Source organism: Arvicola amphibius, chromosome 18 (assembly GCF_903992535.2).
Source record: "Arvicola amphibius chromosome 18, mArvAmp1.2, whole genome shotgun sequence".
Lineage (NCBI taxonomy): Eukaryota > Metazoa > Chordata > Mammalia > Rodentia > Cricetidae > Arvicola > Arvicola amphibius.
Genome location: NC_052064.1, coordinates 22,580,595 through 22,599,826, shown reverse-complemented (window position 1 = coordinate 22,599,826; position 19,232 = coordinate 22,580,595). Strand labels below are relative to the sequence as shown.

General features: G+C 41.7%; 1 protein-coding gene across 1 annotated transcript in view; it reads right to left on the bottom strand.

Moving 5' to 3' along the window:
• The window catches only part of Gulp1 (GULP PTB domain containing engulfment adaptor 1), a 231,620-nt gene extending 214,964 nt beyond the window's left edge, over positions 1-16,656 (bottom strand). The window contains exon 1 of the mRNA XM_038315378.1: positions 16,464-16,656. The gene's annotated coding sequence lies outside the window, so the exon portion shown is untranslated. The remainder of the gene's footprint in view (positions 1-16,463) is intronic.
• Positions 16,657-19,232: the final 2,576 nt, after the last annotated feature.

Sequence of the window (19,232 nt, the reverse complement as noted above, 5' to 3'; positions counted from 1 at the left end):
ATACCTATTAACACCTGAATTTTGACAAAGAAGCTAAAATTGTACAATGGAAGAAAGAAAGCCTCTTTAACAAATGGTGCTGGTATAACTGGATATTGACATGTAGAAGACAGAAAATAGATCCATATCTATTCCCTGTGTTCAAAACTCAAGTCCAAATGGATCAAAAACCTCAACATAAATCCAGTCACACTGAACCTCATAGAAGAGAAAGTGGGAAGTAGCTTTGAACACATTGGCTCAGGAGACCATTTCCTGAATATAATCCCAGCAGCACAAAAAAAAAAAAAAAAAAAAAAAAAAAAAAAAAAAAATCCCAGCAGCACAGACACTGAGATTGACAATTAATAAATGGGACCTCCTGAAACTGAGAAGCTTCTGTAAGGCAAAGGACACACACGGCCAACAAGACAAAATGGCAGCCTATAGAATGGGAGAAGATCTTCACCAACCCCACATCTGACAGAGGGCTGATTCCCAAAATATGTAAAGAATTCAAGAACTAAACATCAAAATACCAAGTAATACATTAAAAAATGGGGTACAGATCTAAAAAGAGTATTCTCAACAGAGGAATCTCAAAGGCGCTTAAGGAATTGCTCAAGATCCTTAGGCATCAGGGGGATGCAAATCAAAACAACTCCACCTGTCAGAAAGGCTAAGATCAAAAACACCAATGACAGCTTATGCTGGAGAAGATGTGGATTAAGAGGTACACTCCTCCATTGCAGGCGGGAGTGCAAACTTGTACAGTCACTTTCAAAATCACTATGGCGGTTTCTCTGAAAACTGGAATCAACCTACCTCAAGACCCACCAATATCACTCTTGAGACTATATCCAAAGGATGTATACTCATACCACAAAGATATTTGCTCAACTATGTTCATAGTGCATTATTCCTAATAGCCAGAACCTGGAAACAACTTAGATGCCCCTCAACTGAAGAATGAAAAAAAAAAAATGTGGAGTACTATTCAGTGGTAAAAACAATGGCATCTTGAAATTTGCAGGCAAATGAATTGCACTAGAAAAAAACTATCCTAAGTAAGGTAACCCAGACCCAGAAAGACAAACATGGTATGTACTCACTCATAAGTGGATATTAGACATAAAGCAAAGGATAACCAGCCAATACTCCATGACTCCAGAGAAGCTAGACAACAAGGAGAACCCTAAGAGAGAGATACATGGATTACCCTGAGAAAGGGAAATAGACAAGATATTCTGAGTAAATTGAGAGTTTGGGTTGGGGAGGGTGGACGGTGGAAGAGAAATGGGGTGGGGGAAACAGGAGGGGAGAGGAGAACATGAGGGATAGCGAAGGTTGAGTAAGGGAAAGTACAGAGAGGAAGAGCAAGAAAGGAGATTGAGATTGATTAAGGGAACCATTATGGGGTTAGCAAAAACTTGACACTAGGAAAACTTCCAGGAATCCTCAAGGATGACCCCAGCTTAAAATCTAAGCAATAGTGGAGAGGCAATTAGAGGATGCTGAGAGAGGATGAATCAGTCTTCTTCAGAGATAAGATCCAACCCCAAGCGGTCGGCCTTAAACAGATGTACATATATGAGCAACATTAAATGGATTCAGCAGGATGTGTGTATGTATGTATGTATATATGTATGTATGTACTAAAACAATAATAATTAAAGAAAAGGCCATAAGGTTGAAGGCAACTGAGGAGGAGGACACAGGAGGATTGGTATGGTGAGCATAGGGAGAGCTGGAAATGATGTAACCACATTATGCATACTGTATATTAACCAAAAATTTAATTAAAATTTGAAAAACAAAATGAACAGAATAATTTTCTTCAAAGTACAGCTAGAATAATTTCTAATTCGCATTCTTCTGTTTCAGCCTTCTCTTGCCTGTATACAATGGATGAGGAAAAGCTCAATTCTTCCTAACTACAGACGGTATATCAACAAACCCGTTATTATGACTCCTATCATTATCCCTAGAAATTTCTGTTCCTTTTTCTCTATTCACTCTTTGGCTCTGGTCCAGTCTTCTACTTTTGTGGCCTAACCTTGTATTCCCCTCTTACTACATGGCTTCCTACAAGTGTCACACACACACACACACACACACACACACACACACGCTTTCCATAAGAAATTTTACTTATCAGCCATACTCTGTCAAATCAAAAGAACCCTCTCAAAACATTCAATTTTCAGATATCACAAGAGATCAACTGTCTAACTGCCTAACTTATTATAAAAAAGAAAACTTTGTAAAAATAAATTTGCAAAATTTAGGGAAAGTTTGAAATTACATATTTATGAAGAAGATAAGCATATTCTTAAAATAAGGTATTCAATACAAAAATAAAGAATATCATAATAGAAAGGAATAGAAAGTTCTTTAAGATTATCCTGTCTACCATCTCAGTGAAAAAAAAAAGTGTGTGGAATACATAATTGAAAAGGACATGTCAGATCATTCAAAATTATTGGTATGATTAATTCAGTGTCTTATTTTACCTTGAATTACCTTACCATCATGTAATGGTCAACTTTGTTTCCTAAATACAACTACAATTATCTACAAGAGAGTCTTGTTGAGGCATCATCTACATTAATTTGGGGGTATCTTAACTAAGTTAATTGAGATGAGAAGATCTGAGCCCACTGTGGGCAACATCATTCACTAGGCAGTAACTCTTGAACTATAATAAAGCAGAGAAAGCAAGCTAAGTACAAGCAAGCAAGTATCTGAGTATGTGGGACCTACTGTTTTACATTTCCATTGCCTTAACTTCCCAGCTCTCATAGATTTGTGTGTTAAAGTATTTCCCTACTATGTTGCTTCTTGTCAGGACATTTTATCAAAGCGACAGAAATGAAACTCAGACATATAAGTCAGTTTTGAATTACTAAAATAATATGAATGTAATAATCAACTTAAAGATAGGAAAGAGTTGTTTCAGGGCAGAGTTGGGGGGTGTATTCATACATGATAACAGTAGCATGATTTTCTTTAGGTCTATGTGGAGTCAGAAAATTAGTTAGGCGCAAGTAGCAACTAATAGATACAGAATGGGGGAGAGAGCTAGATGGAAAGGAAAGATGGAAACGGGGAAGAACAGAGGAGGGCCAGGAGGGAGCAGTGTCCCACAATCTCATCCAAACATAAGTCCCTAAAAATCTAAAAGACTTATCACTGTGCCCCAACTTTAAAATTTCCAGTCTCACCCACAACAGCATAATCAACTGCTGGGACTAGGCTTCCAACACAGGGTTTTTTTGAGGGACATTTAACATCCAAATGTAAGACTCCTACAATCGAAACTATTAATCTTCTGGCAAAACACATCAAGTAAAAGTCAAGGTTATATGCACACAACTTGTCCAATGAGTTAATTTTTATGTTTTCTTTTACTAGGTGGGCTATAGACAAATGTCCTGATACACGGGTATTCCAATTTGCTATGTCTGAGAAAAAGAAACGATTGCCTGTTTTGCCATCAGTAGGACAAACGAGAAGGAATCGGGTCTCACCATTCAGGTAATTCAAAGTGGTGCAGAGCTCCAGCAGCTACCAACATTATTCACAGTTTACTGGCTACTCTGCCTCCACTGCTGGCTACCTGTGGACACTTAGAGCAAGTTTATAATTACAAATAACTGATAACAAGAACAATAATGCTGAAGAACTCTGTAAGTTCCCTTCTTACTGTTACTCTCTTGTTCAAAAACATCTTTTGGTCCTTATTCTTAAGTATACAAAGTGGACGGGTGCCAGGAAAACCCTAAAAGAAGGACAAATTAATAAGGGGGGATAGATTATATTTTGTTTTGATTATTTCATCACAAAAAGGCATTGGAAATTCAATTGACAAATACTTAATCTCTTCCTCATTTTACATCTACTGTAAGGTGGTACAGAGAAGGAAAGACACAGAGAGGGAGAGAGGGGGGGGGGGAAGAGAGAGAGAAAGTGTGTGTGTGTGTGTGTGTGTGTGTGTGTGTGTGTGTGTGTGTGTTTTAAAAACAAGAGAGAAGACCAAGTGGCCTAGAAGTCTTATTTTCTCCCTGGGTAGCCCCGCCTGGCCTCAGAGTTGGGGCAACCTTCCTATCAAAGCCTCCTGGGTGCAGGAATTGCAGATGTGAGCTGTCATGCCCACCCCACTGTATTTTCTACTAAATTTTCCAAAATAAGTCATGAGATTCACTTTAAAGCCTTCATTCCAATGGGCAGTTAATTGTTTCAAAAACCATAAGAATGCAGCCCACTTTTAAACCAGAAAACATGCTCACCAGAGTGCACATCTGTTCTGCAATCATAAATGGAGGCCCCAAAACATTCATAGGACAATAGCTTCTAACAGAACAATAATCCTAAGAATGGTAGCATGTTTTATTCTAGGCTCCCTACAGCAAGCTTCCCAGTGTGTGGCTTCCTTAGTTGCTTGGAGTGAAGGTCATGATCTCATGGGTGAACCATCTTAAGCATGTTTATTGCATTCTTATGCAAAACACTGAGATGAATGCCTCAATCCCAGCATGGCAGGAGGTCCCAGACTTGGAATGTTTGCATCAGTAAACTGCCCCTCTGATGTCTCTCTCATTTTCCTTGGGTATTCAGGTTATTAGCTATGTCTCTCTGGGACCTTCTAGTATCCATGCTGGTACCGGCCCTAATATAGTAATAGCCCTTGCTATTGTTTCAGTTACTGTGCCATGTTTACAGCAGCTTCTCCGCATCTGTATGACTGCCAGCCACAGTCACCCACTCTTTTCCCTGCCACCTACACACCTTTTCTACTTTCTTTTTCTCACACACCCTTATTCACAACAAGCCTGGCCATTTGTGACTCTTGCCTTTTATTTGAGCCTCTTAGGTTTTTTATAATTTTGCTTGCCGTCATTTCCTGCTTAAACTATTTGGGTAACTCCTTCAGCTTGGAAGGACATTTGATAAACTAGTATATATTTTACTCTTGTGCTTGCCACTTCTCAGCTTGGGGTAAAGCCTATCACTTTTATACAACCAGAGCTTCCGACAGCATGCTACAAGAAAATGGTATAAATATTTCTAAGTAAGTCATCAAAAACCTAAGTAAAAAACCGGAGAGATAAGCCAGCGTCTACAAGAACATATTGCATCTCCAAAGGGCCTGAAATCTGTCCTCAGAAACTGCAACATCAGCTGGCTCCCAACTGCCTGTACCTCCAGCTGCACACGATCCGACGGAATCCTCTGACCTTTGCTGGCCCTGGGACACAAGGGGCGGACATTCACACAGAGACATCCAAACACCAGAACCACATTCCTAAGTCAAGAAAATAATTAAGCCGGGCGGTGGTGGCGCACGCCTTTAATCCCAGCACTCGGGAGGCAGAGGCAGGCGGATCTCTGTGAGTTCGAGGCCAGCCTGGTCTACAAGAGCTAGTTCCAGGACAGGCTCTAAAAAAGCTGCAGAGAAACCCTGTCTCGGAAAACCAAAAAAAAAAAAAAAAAAAAAAAAAAAAAAAAAAAAAGAAAATAATTAAATTACCAATGGCTGTAGTGAGTTAGGGGGTTGGAAAGCTAGCGTTAAAGAAAAAGATTATTCGTAGCACAAAAAGACGGGCCACTGAGACGGGCTCAGCGAGTAAAGTTCTTGTTCTTCTAGCCTGGCGAAGTGAGTTCCATACCTAGAGCTCACACAATGGCGGAAGGTGAGAACCTACCGTCACACAGTGGTAGTCTGATCTATACGAGTGATCTCGTTTGTACAGCCACACACCGACACACATGACTGTGAGGGACGCGGGTGGGTGGAGGAAGAGGGGATACTATAAACACATGATGCACATGTAAGAATGGAAAGCAAGGCCAACTACATTCAGGATCACGATAGATATAAGCCACTCTTTTGCGGTGTGGAAGAAACACTGGGCTCAAGCCCAAAGGCAACAGAAAGCTGGGAATTAGCGGGAAGGGGAAGAATAGAATACAAATAACAAAGCGGCATCCCAGCCACCAGTTATAGAGACCGTGGGTAAGCGGATGTCACAGGGCTCCTGTTGGATGCACGCAGAGTGATCAGACATCGGCCTTGCAGATGTGCAGTAAGAAACCCAGCCATCTACTCGGATGTGATCACTGCGGCTGCTAAGCTGAGCTAGCAAGACTCTTGCTAAGTCTAGACAGTGCAGCAGAGAATCCCAGAGGCCAAAGCTCAGAAGTGCCTGCCTGCTGTCTGGTAAAGGAACTCTTGTGTTATCTCCTTTTACATAAAATCCCAGTATAGATCTGTACTCTAAAGCCACTGTGGATGGGTCTCCAATTCACAGTTTTAATTTCATTCCTGTAAGATTCATGTGTTACATAAATACTTATAAGTCAGCTTTAAGATGAGACAACTTTAAATTACTCAAACCAGGAGCTGGGATTGGTTTAATCTTTTATGTGTAATAAATATTATCAGTATACTAAAGATACTCTACAACCAATGAGTAATGGTATGATGTTGTAAACTGATTAGATTATGAATTTATATTTTAAATTAATTTATTCTTTACTGAATAACTCTGAGCCTACTAGATTATTCCTCACTTTGCTTACCCCCTAATTTTTTTAGTTCAAATTAAATATTATTAATAAAATGATGCATATATTTGCTACATTGACGTTATTGTAGTATTTAATAACTGATAACATTTTTATAGATGAATGGCACTATTATGCAAAATGTTTACAGAACACGTGTATAATAATAGAAACTGTTTGCATGAAAAACTACCAAATCTTTGTTCGGGCCCTAGAAAAAGTAACTAGAAAGGATGAAAGCCTAGCGTCTGAGTTACCTGCTTACTACTGCAGCAGACACATTAAGAATTCAAGGAGTGCTTATCTAGAAACCTAAACTACGCCATCCCCTTCAAAGCCGAAGGCATGGAGATAGACAAAGTGTTAAATGTGCAATCACCATGGATTCCAGGAACTGCAAACTCACACAAGGCAGACCACCACCCAGCTGAGGCTGCACCCTGAAGCAGAAGTAAGCACCCAAACGAACCAGACTGATCCTGTTCCTAGATGACAGCCACAGGGACCTGTTTAGACTACCTTGCAGAACCACCTTGTAGGATTTAACAGCAATTAAGACGGCACCTTGACCAGGATGCTGAATTATGCATAGTGCTTACCCTCTGACACAAGTCTTCCTCTTAACTTACTTAAATTAAAACTTATGTCAGTATCCCTATGAAGGACTTAGGGGTTACTGGGCCTCTGTTATGGCTATTCTCGGTTGTCAACTTGACTGTATCTGGAATGAAGTATAATCTGGAAATGCAGGGCACACCTTTAATCCAGATCTTAAGGCAGAAAGACACCCCTTTAGTCTGGGCCACCCCTTCTGCTGGAAGCCTTTCTATGGACAGTAGAAGCAGGAAGCCTTCTTTCTTCTTTGCCTGCTTATCCTCTCCTTGTCAGCACATCCCTTCCTTCACTGGCACTGGACCCTAGTGCTTGGGGATTCCAGCATATACAGAAGACCAGCTGAGATGCACTGCCTCATGGGACGGAGCAACTGTAGCTTCTTAGACTTTCCATTCAGAGTTATCCACTGTAGGACTAGTCTGCATCAGCCTGCAAGTCATTCCAATAAATTCCAGAGATAGATAGATAGATAGATAGATAGATAGATAGATAGATAGATGATAGACAGACAGACAGATAGACAGATGATAGATAGATAGATAGATAGATAGATAGATAGATAGATAGATAGACAGACAGAAGACAGACAGACAGGTAGATAGATAGACGACAGATAGACAGACAGACAGACAGATAGACAGATAGACAGATAGATAGATAGATAGATGGATAGATAGATAGACAGACAGATATTCAATCCAGACAGATATTCATTCCCTAAGTTCTGTGACTCTAGAGAATCTTAACTAGCACATGTTCTTTATTTGTTTCTGTCAGTGTGGCCATATTGATTAGATCTCTCTCCCCTCTGCCTTTCATCAATCCTTGTCTCTCTCTCTCTAGTTGCCATATCGGGGCAGGTGCCTGTTGAGACAGCTGCGGCTTCTGCCTAAAATTCTGACAAGACAGGTATCTAACTTAACCGCTGAATTATTATTTCTAGCATGATTCTTTATACAATTACGATTCCACTTACTAACTACTCAAATTTTGATTTTAAGGAATTGGAAATTATACCAAAGTTAAAAATGAACTGACAATCCGCATATTTCATAGGAAAGAAAGGACACACACATTTGTGGATGTATGTGTGTCCTGGGGAGAAGCAAAATGTAAGACACGTGATTAAAATAGCAGTATCCAAAGATGAATACCTGAAGCTTAAATAACTTTAGTTATTAAAGTTCTGTGAAGTTATATGAATAAACACAGGTTTAAACAGGGTGGGAGCCCGGTGCTAACTCCTGGGAGGATGGAAAAAGGGACACACAGAAGCAAAAGTGATTGCATGAGGTCGGTAAAGAACATTTAATAAAGTTTCAGTATTGCCCTCAGATTAAATGATGACTGGACAAGAACAGAGTCCTGCATGCAGTCTCTTTTCCCCCAGTCATTAATATTTCCAAGTTAAAGAGATTCTATAATTGCCTTCCCTCTCGGAAGACAACTCCAGACGAAGCCACTCCATGAAAAGGATGGACACAGGAGAGGATGGGGAAGTCAGCTTCCCAATTCTGTCGTGTTGTTCTTTGAGTCCAAGGTTGTCAGATTTTAGAGGCTGGGATATTATTTTCTGAGCCCCAACACCCCATCCTTTAGATTTGAAGGTAGTATAGATCTATTGAGGACTACATGAAGTTGTATTTATTGATCACCTCAAACGAATATGTTTAAATACCTTCTTATTTACACGCTTTAAAAGTAAAAGAACCCATTGAATTTCAAGAAATCAAACATCGATAAAATTTGAAATAATAAAACAGTAGTAATAATAATAAAATTACCAAGCCAGGCAAAAAGAAGAAAAAGACTACAGATAGGGCAATCAATATATTATAGCATATGTACTTTAAACAGAAGTGAGAGGTCCCCATAAAAAATACTGCTAGCCAAACAATAGTCTTTCCAAATGCAATTAATGCTCTGACAAAGATAAATACGTTTTAATTTGCATATTCCCAGATTAAACATAAATGTTTAATAAAAAGAACAACCTCCTCCTCATGACTCCAATTATATGTTGCTTGGATCTACGGAAATAGAAAGATGAAAGCTATGATAGATGATCACTTTTTAAAGAATGATTCAGTTAAAATTCCTTAAATCTTACATGTAATTAAAGATTACCATCATAAACATAAAGGCTAAGAGAAACAGCTCTAAGGGCTGCTAAATCATCCTCATGGCTTCATGCTTCCAAACCTTCTCTAGTGTTCATTTGAAATAGGGAGACTTAGTCTAAAAACCAAACTGATTCCCCTTGTTTCTACTCCCTCAACATCCTCCCTGTTATCCATCAGAAAAGTGCCAAGTCCTACAGCAAGATCTGTCCCTTACTGATATGCTCAGAACTACAAAAGAACGCGTGGTATTCAATAAATATTCCCTAGCTTCAACCACAGCAGAGTCCACGCCTCTGTAGATTCATAGTTTAAACACATATTTTTCAAAATAAGAAAAGGTGAAGACTACAAAATTACAACGATGTAACTGAAAATCATTGTGGCAGACAAAAGTATCCACTGGATCTATGATATCCCATCTAAAACAGTTTTTTAAATCTTTTTCCACTATTCTAGGAATTTTTGTCAAAATTGATCATAAATTTCTTAAAAATGCTTAATATAAGCAATCAAGCCTATGAAAAACCCGTGTTATAAATGGAAGACCAGTTCTTCCTTTAAAATGATTGAAGACGATACTGGTCACATGATATTCCTTACTCGGCTTTAAAAATTTTCAATTTATATTTAGAGTCCCATTAATTCATTAAAAGAGAAACTTGTAACTCCTACAAATATGAAATAATAGTTCTTCTTGCAATAAAGCAATTCTACTTAATAAATCTGAAGTGTCCATTGACTTCTTCTATCAGAGGTAGCAACTGAATCATTCCAAATAAAGTTTATTAACTCAAATTTTGACTTTTTAATATTTTATTAATTTGTACTTCAAGAGAATGTTCTGCAAAATGTAGTTTCTTACTAATTACACTAAGTAACTGCATATAGCACAAGAATAAATAACTTTGAAAGTCATTTTGTAATACAATTTGTCCTTCATAATAAGTCAGACTTTCTCAGTAATTATGTGTATTGCCAGTAATGATCGGTATTTATACCAGAAGACAAAGTTACAATTACGAGAGTGCACCAGTATTTTTTTATCCATGTGTTTAATATTAAATATAAGGTTTTTAAGCTTTATTTATCTTTGCAATACAGTACAGAATACTGGCAGTGGCCACAAGAGTTCATCACTTAGTCGTTCTCTGTGAGAGGAAGCCGTCTTTGTAAATTATTCTAAGCATGGAATGTCGGAACATAAAACCAATTTCAAGATACAGGTACACCACTTCAGTGAAAACAGAAACATGGCATTTATCCTCCTACACAATATGTGAGCCAATTAACTACGTTCTTCTTCAAAAACTAAAAACCATGCATGGTTAGCATCACTAGAGTGGCTGAGAACATTTCCTAAGGTATAAAACAGACAGAAATAAATAACAAACAGCAAATAACAGCCTGAAAGCAGGGAGACTTCCTCTAGAAGAAAAATGTTCAGTTATTCTCTTTGAAAGTAAAGGTCTGACTCAATTTAGTATCTCCGCTGTTTGAAAGCAGAGCAATTTCTATGTTCAAAGTTTATGCCATTTTTCTTCCTCCAATTTGAATATATTTAGGCTCCCATAGGAACAAATGCAACCTTCCTGATCTATAAATGCATTAAACCAGACACAGTTAAATCCACCAACACCAAGTACATTAGAGACCAGGGCTCACAGCAGCCATGTCGTTGGCTTCTGTAACTGTCTTGAATTCATTATTATGTTCAAACAAATAACTTTTTTTATCCTTTAGAGATTTTAGAAGATAGAGCGCAATATTGCAGCTCAAATGAGAAACTAATCAGGCTAAGTAAAATTTACATTAAAAAGTCATCATTTCCGTTCCACAGTGGGGGAAAAAGATTTTGAAAGACAAGATTGTAGCGTGAATTCTAATCGGTCTTAATAATAAAAACCCAGAGTCAGATATTAGGGGGCGAAAGCTGAAAGATCAGAGGAGCAGGGCAGCCAACCACTAGTTCTTACCTCTATGAAAGCCTCAGAGTGAATGGGTTATCTTGTCTCTACAAGTCCTCAGACTTGAGCTCCTGTCTCCTCTTTCCTTATAATCCTCTCTCTACCCAGCCATATCCCTTTCTGTCTCCACCTCTCTAGTGCTGGTATTAAAGGCCTGTGACTCCCAAGTACTCAGATTAAAGGTGTGAGCCACCGCCACCTGGCTCTGATTCTCTCTTAGACTGGACCAACCCCCTGTAGCCCAGGCTGGCCTTGACTCACAGAGGTCCACCCGCCTCTGCTTCCTCAGTGCTGCGATTAAAGGTGTGCGCCACCACTGGCTGGTTTCTATGGCTAACTAGTGGTTAGCTCCGCACTCTGACCTTCAGGCAAGCTTTATTTCCTAAAGAACAAGCAAAATACCACCACAGAAGACTCAGACATTTTGTATTAAAATTAACATAACCTATATCCTTCGTTCAATAAGTTTTTTTAAGATTTATTTATTACATATACAGTGTTCTGCTTGCATGTATACTTGCAAGCCAGAAGAGGGCACCAGATCTCATTACAGATAGTTGTGAGCCACCATGTGGTTGCTGGGAATTGAACTCAGGACCTCTGGAAGAGCAGTCAGTGCTCTTAATCTCTGAGTCATCTCTCCAGCCCCTCAACAAAAGTTTATAGTGTTTTTCTGATGACTACATCAATATTACTTCATTCCATATATGCTTGCTTTTGATACATCCATTATTTGTGATAATATGAGATCTAATAAGAAAGACTACGGATTTTACAGAGATGAGATTTCTTTCTTTAAGTCATTTATCATTCTTATTCCGTTTGCTCTGTTACATTGACCTATTCACCTTAAAGATTTAAGCTAAACATTCATGAATACTACATACTACAATGAAGTATACTACATACTACTCAAAACAGGTATATGCTTCACTGTTAATGTGCATCCTGCCAGCTGAAAGTAAAATTAACTATTTCACAAAGTTTCATGCATCACCAACGAACAAGTTCGTAAATTATAAATATTCAAACAGACAATAAACTAACACATAAAAACCAACAAAGCTGAACTCAGTGCTGAAATCTTAACACAGAACTAATTATGTTCATATTCAACATCTAACAAATACTAAAATGAGTCAATCCCTTGGTGGCTCCAAAATCCCTCATAGAAAGAACCCTTACAGAAATTGTCGTGACTATCAATAGTCCCTCAAATGCTGCATCCAAGAAAAGAGAACTAGCATGGTGTCTCACACCTGGAATTCCAAAACTCAAGAGACCGAGGGAAATGGTAGATTGCCAACCTTAACTACATAAATAGTGACTTAGAAGCCACTCCGGGCTACAGGGTTACATACTTGCTCCAAAGTGGCAAATATTAATATGCAAATTATTGAACAGTTGAACAAACACAACTTTGCAAATATCTTTGTTAACATTTCACAAAGGAAAAACATCAGCTAGGCTTAAAGAAAAAAAAGTGTGTTTTGAATATAAAGATTAAACCAAAAACAGTGAGCTTACCGGTTATTCTGTAAATATCCCAGACTTTAACGTAACAAAATTTCACTCAGCGACTTCAAAAACTGAAAATCAAAGAATGAAGGGGCCTGGGACACCCTACACTCATAGGCCTGACACCAGTCACACCAGTCACACCAGTCACACCCTCACACCAGTCGACTGGTGAGTGTAGCTCGCATGCCTCATCCAAGAAGATTCTTTTTTCAGCAGATTATTTATTACAGGGATCCACAGTGGGTCAAAATGCTGAAAATTAATGACATGAGGCATCCAGTCCCAAATGAAACATTTCCAGCATAACTCACACACCTAAGGCTCAGGGCAAACTGTGTTAGAAAAGACAGAAAGATTATAAGAACCAGAGAACCAGGACATTGGCTCTAGATGGGGAACTCCAGACATGACAGAAAAGTTGTACCCATTGAATCTCAGCAATGTAGTCTCCTAACAAGATGGGCACAGTGACAATAGCAGCTGATGTGTCAACATGGGTTTGTACATTTCACAAGGTTCCAACTCCTAGATGGAGAGCTATAGCCTACCTGTGGCTGCTCAGGGCTCAAAGACTGGATCCCTGATAGGTTATCCTATCCTAAGTAGTCATCCTAAACACATCTGCATAGCAGTAACACTAAAGGGAACCAGTAGGGTTTTTTTGTGGGGTGTGTGTGTAATTTATATGCACATATTTATGCAACAGTAATAATTTAAAGAGATGAATTTGAGTCGATGTGAATAGAGGTACAGAAGACGTTAAGGAAGCGAGGGAGAAGTAGAAATTGATGGGGAAGTTCAGCCAATCACATTCTGTTTAAGGTGTGTCCCCCTGGGGCCAAGTAAAACAGATAAAAGATCCAGGTGCACTCACCTTGGTCCCTTTTGTTCCCTGCGCTCCTGGATCGCTGGAACCCTGGTTTTGGAAGTTTTCCTTTCTTCTGTTTATTAAAGCTGAATATTTTATATTAAGCTAGTCTGGTTAATTCTAACTACCGATCGACCATGCCCCTTCAAGAAATGATGTAAATACACTTTGGTAAGAAATCTCAAAAACATTTAAAACATTAAAAAATGAAAAATTTATGATTAAACTATAGCTATGAATAACATGCAAAAAATTAATTTTAAAATGTACAAATATATTATGTGTGTACAAAAGATCTAAACATCCCATAAACTCGGTTGACTGAGTGAGAAAGCTCATGACCTTTACGACTGGAAGCTCTTAACCTCATTTCATTTCCTTAATGAGCTTGGAACTGTGTAAAGGAAACTTTCTTTACTTTGCAAGTGGAAAAACTGAAGTCACAGTCAGGAAAGATACTTTACACAGGGTGATTCATAAAGTCAATCTCAGAGAGAAGGGTGATATTTACAACCTCAAACTCCCACTGCCAGAAGAAATAGCAACCACAAGTCAGCTCCCATGCTCACACTAATAGGCCCACCTCACTGGGTAACAAAATGAGAGACAGACGACGAAACAGAAGCCATGTCAATATAGAAAGCGTCATAACTGCAGACTAGACACCTAGTGCCTGGCTAGCCTGCAGTCAGAAACCGGTGCGTGCGTGTGTGAACCGCTGAGATCGCCCGATTTGTACTTCTTCAGGTAAGACAAGGAGACCTGTTTATTCGGGTCACTTCTGAAACACAAGAAAGAAATCCTAGATGAACTTTCTACTTTAATTCCATGACCCCAAATTCCAGGCAATTTGAGAATAATTGAATTATTTAATTTAGGCGGAAAACCAGCTGCTCAGAACCGGTCTTGAGTAAGACTGGCCAGGAAAACAAAGACTGAAAGGTCAAGGTCAAAGGACTGAACTTGCTGCTAACAACGGGCATCTGGAGGAGACTTGGTAATAAATGCAAGCACAAGCAAAGCATCATCAGAGGAGAGGGTACCATAGCTAGTCCAGAGAAGGAGTGAAAAGTATCACACGTCCCTCCTCCACGCCTGCTTGTGATACTCAACTGCATTCTAGGCTTAGCTATTTCTTTTTCCAAGAAGACTTCCCAGTCATTTAAATTTTTCATTTCAAAGGAAACCCCTTATTTCAGAAGCAGTACCGCCACCAACCCATTCCAATTATTCCCTGCAACTTTCCCAGTCTCTTTCAGGCCTGGCTACTGAGCTTAGTATAGTTTGGCTGCCCGCCAGATTCCTCTCTTCTTTCCTTGTCAGTCGTAAAAACTTGGAACATGCTCCTGGACAGCTCAAGGAGAGCGTTTAATTATGCAGTGGAGCAATACCTTAGCAAGACCGTTGTTTCCAGAAAAGCTTGCAGTCACCAGCGTCTGAACTCTCCCAGTCGGCGGGTTTTCTAGCAAGGCTATTTGTTGACAAGGGGGAAGGAGGGAAAGGCTGGCAGAGCAGGCAGGCCATTTGCAAATCTGAAAATTTTCCAATTCTTTGCAAGGTTTCCCACCTCTCGCCATTCACTCTGTCTTCCAATCTGCTCTTTTTACGACCTGATCGCCCATATGGACTGCATAAAACCATCGGTATCCTGGCCTCTGCAAAACCTAGAATGAATAGGGTAGCTAGAACTGGCATCGTCTGGAAAGTTTTCGTTCTTAAACGTTGGTGCAACATCTTTAAAAGAAGGCACAGAATAAATGTATTACACCTTCCTCACAGACATTGTCAAACTTACAGATGGATACAATAGAGGTAAATTTCTAAGTGCAAACGAAGAAAAGCTCCGTCGAGAAAAATTAAGGCGGGGTGGGGGGAGGTATCTTGTCAGCCCACACTTGGGAGTTTCCCCAACACCAGCTATGTCTTCCTCGCTCTACCTTGGCACGCTATTTCTAGCTGCAGCGTCCAGCTTCCTGTTCAAGTCCCATTCAACATTGTAAACACATTCCAAGAAAACTAGACTGCCCCGAGCTCCCTCCTCACACAGGGAAGTCAGGCCAGCAACTTGAGGAGAGTGAACCAGCTGGACTGTCTTCTGAGCGAGGTCGAGAGCAAGGCCACTACCGGGAGTTGAACCCGAGCAAGCAAGCTTGCCAAGCCAGGTCCCACTAACGCAACGCCCGCAGAAGCGGGGATCTGAAACGCCCAGCCAAAGGGCAGTTGCGTGAACAGCGCCCCAGACTGGGGGCCCTGACCGCGTGGGGCTTTAAAGTATCTACGGCCCGGTCACGAGCTTCTTGCCTCCCCGCCCCCTGCCCACATTTTCCCAGCGACCCAACAAAAGCGAGACCGGGCTGGACGAAGTTGGTTCTCTCGGGTCGCCTCGCTGACCCAGCGATACCTCAGCTCGCTGGGCAGCGCCTGCTCAACGCACCCGCAGCGGGGATGGTCCAGCGCCCCACCGCTCGCTCCCGGCCCCTGAACGCCCGCGCCCGCCGCATCCAGGCGAAGTTCCCCCCGAGGGGCCAGCGTGGGGCTGCGGCGGGAAGGCGCTGCGCGGGGGACCCCGGGCTCCCCCACCTCCCTCCTGCACTGCCCCCGCCTGCAGCAACAGGTCCCAGCCTCCTCCCCCGCCCGCCGACTCCCTGCGCCTTTGGGGTCCGGATCTGTGCAACCTGCGGGCAGCCGCAGCCCCGCGCCATCCCCACCCTCCCCGCTGACCGCGCCCGTTTCCCGGGGTCTGTTCCCGGTCCCGCGCCACCTGGCCGGAGCTGCCCGGACCCAGACGGACGGACGGACGGACGGACGGACGCGTAGGCTTCCTACCCTGGCTCCGCAGAGGGATGCGGCCGCTCGGCTGGGGCAGGCACGGGAAACTCCGGGGACCTTGGCCCGCGGTCCCGCGTCTGTGGAGGACAAGGAAACTTTGTGGACGTCTACACGGCGCTGGTCCCGGGACTCACGGGCTCCGGTCCCCTCCCTCCGTCTCCTAATCCGCCGAAGCCTGAACTGGCGCTGGCGCTGGCGGCGGCCCGGGCTGGGTCGGGACTTCCAGTCGCTGGGGCTGGGTTCGCGGGGCTCCCCCTCTCGGCCAGAAGAAAACTCCTTCTGCGCACTTGGTCCGCTCTCCTAGGGACCTTGATGGGGTTTTCTGCAGTACCGGGAAACTGTCTGACTTTTTAAAGGCAGACCTGGAGGGTAATAGGTGTAGAGAGAAAGACACCGGTCCCCAGGAGGGACGGCCTCGCCGGGTTTTTAATCCAAACGGAGCGAACACGCGGCCCCGCCCCACTCCCACAGCGCCGTTTCCTTTTGAATCTCCTTCCAACGATGCTGTTTCTTAAGAATTTAAAACACCTCCGCGGTCAAACAAGGGGGAAAGTGCCACAGGAAGGGCATAAATATGAGTGAGGTATGCCCTCTCCGAACCTCCATCAGGAAATACTGTCGCTGCTGCGCTGACTAGACTTTTTCTTTTATAAATATTCCTTTCTCTTTTAAACTCAGCCAGGATCTTTGCACGTTATCCATAACTTCCATCCCACCCACCCCCCCTAAAAGAAGCAACAGGAAAATTGCCTCAAAAACCACGTTGTGTTTATTTGCGGCCTTCCTATGCTTACCTCAGAATTCAGAACTTCTCTGTGGGGTTGGAAGGATAACACAGCAAACCATTCTTAGTGAGGCCGGTACTCTGAATGGGAAAATAATAAAAACGTGTTGTCATAGGAAAGACCCTGGCTACAGAGACAAACCCCCGTTCAATGAACCCGTGGAAAGTGTCAGAACATGTCTTTAACCTCTTCATTTGCCTCTGCAAGCTTTCAAGAGGACTTTTAATCCCTTCCTTCCTCGACTCCAAGCTGAGATTTTCCTGCCTTCACAGATCCTCTGGAGTTCCTGAAGCTACAACCCATAATCCCCCTCTCAGTAAGAGGCCTCTTTCTTGCCTCCTCCTTAGTCCCTGGCTGAAACAATTTCCCCGGAGATCTGAGGTAGTCCTGCCTCTAAATCTGTGTTCCCTGTCTATGAGGAAACAAATTGTGACTGAAATGTTTTACACCATTAGACGGATGGATGGAAATGCATGATTCGCCACAACAGTCCCTATCCAACAGCTGCACACAGTGCTCAAAAGTGTTTGCTTTTGCGTTTTCTCATAATAAATCTCTTAAGTTAGTTATTTCTTAGTTATTTTATAGTCTAACTTACAATATGAACTTCTTTATGAAATGGCTTGAAGGCGTAAAAAAATTTCAAGGATATTTAGAACCTTTCTATTTATTTATTTATTTATTGACTTTTCAAGACAGGGTTTCTCTGTGTAGCTTTATAGCCTGTCCTGGAACTCTGTAGACTCTGCTGGCCTGGAACTCACAGAGATCCGCCTGCCTCTGCCTCCTGGGGGCTGGGATTAAAGGCATGTGCCACCACACAGCCCGGCTAGAACTAAATCTTTAACAGCACTAAACCAAAGCAGAACAAAATTTTAAATCAGATTTGCAAGAAGGAAGACAAGGAAAACGGTTGTGGATGCCTGGCAGGTGACAACCAGTAAATAGTACCTAATTCTACCCATCAAATTACCTCAGAGTTCCAGCTCAAAATCTTTCTATTTGTCATGTTGCCTGCAGTCACTCATAAAAACCTGAGCAGCCTTTAGATGCAGCCATTCATAAAAAACCAAACAGCTTTCTATTAATTTTAAATTTAATGTTCCTGCTCAGGCCAGGTTTCAGGTTATTTTCTTTTTTCTTTTCTTTTCTTTTCTTTTCTTTTCTTTTCAGCAAATAAAAAGAGTTGACCGCCGGGCGGTGGTGGCGCACGCCTTTAATCCCAGCACTCAGGAGGCAGAGGCAGGTGGATCTCTGAGTTCGAGGCCAGCCTGGTCTACAAGAGCTAGTTCCAGGACAGGCTCTAGAAACTACAGGGAAACCCTGTCTCGAAAAAACAAAAAAATAAAAAATAAATAAAAAGAGTTGACCAATTCCTACTGACTGGCGCTGGAGGCGATGTCACACCCCTGTAGTTTCAACACTGAAACAAGAGGCCAATTCCTGATAATCACACTCTGACAGGATTTACCACCACCTAGACAACAAACCTCTGGGTGTGTCTGTAAGGGCCCTTCTAGAGAAGTCTAACTGGGGAGTGAGGGTCCACGCTGATTCCACAAGCTCCCCCCTCCCCTTCAGGACAAAGAGAAAGCAGAGAAAATGAGCTGAGCACCTGCTAGCTAATCCCTTGCTTCTTGGTTAAGGACACAAGACCAGTCTCCTTGCAGCGCTGCTGAGGTATGGTAGAGACGGTAGGAAGGCTGTAGCAGCCGCTACCGTGATGGACTGTAGCTTCAAACTGGGAGCAAAAGAAACTCTTTCTTCTTAAGTTCCCTTTGTTAGGTTATTTGTAGCAGCAGTGAGAACATAACTAACACAATCAGTTTGACACCAGTCGGAGGTATTCTAGGAGATCGTGTCTAAGAAAGAAAAAGAGGGAAGGAGGGACAGAGGAGGGATAACGGAAAGAAGGAAGGGAAAGAAAAAAGAAAAAGAGAACATTAAATTGAAAATTACCACTTATTTTTGATTAACAAGT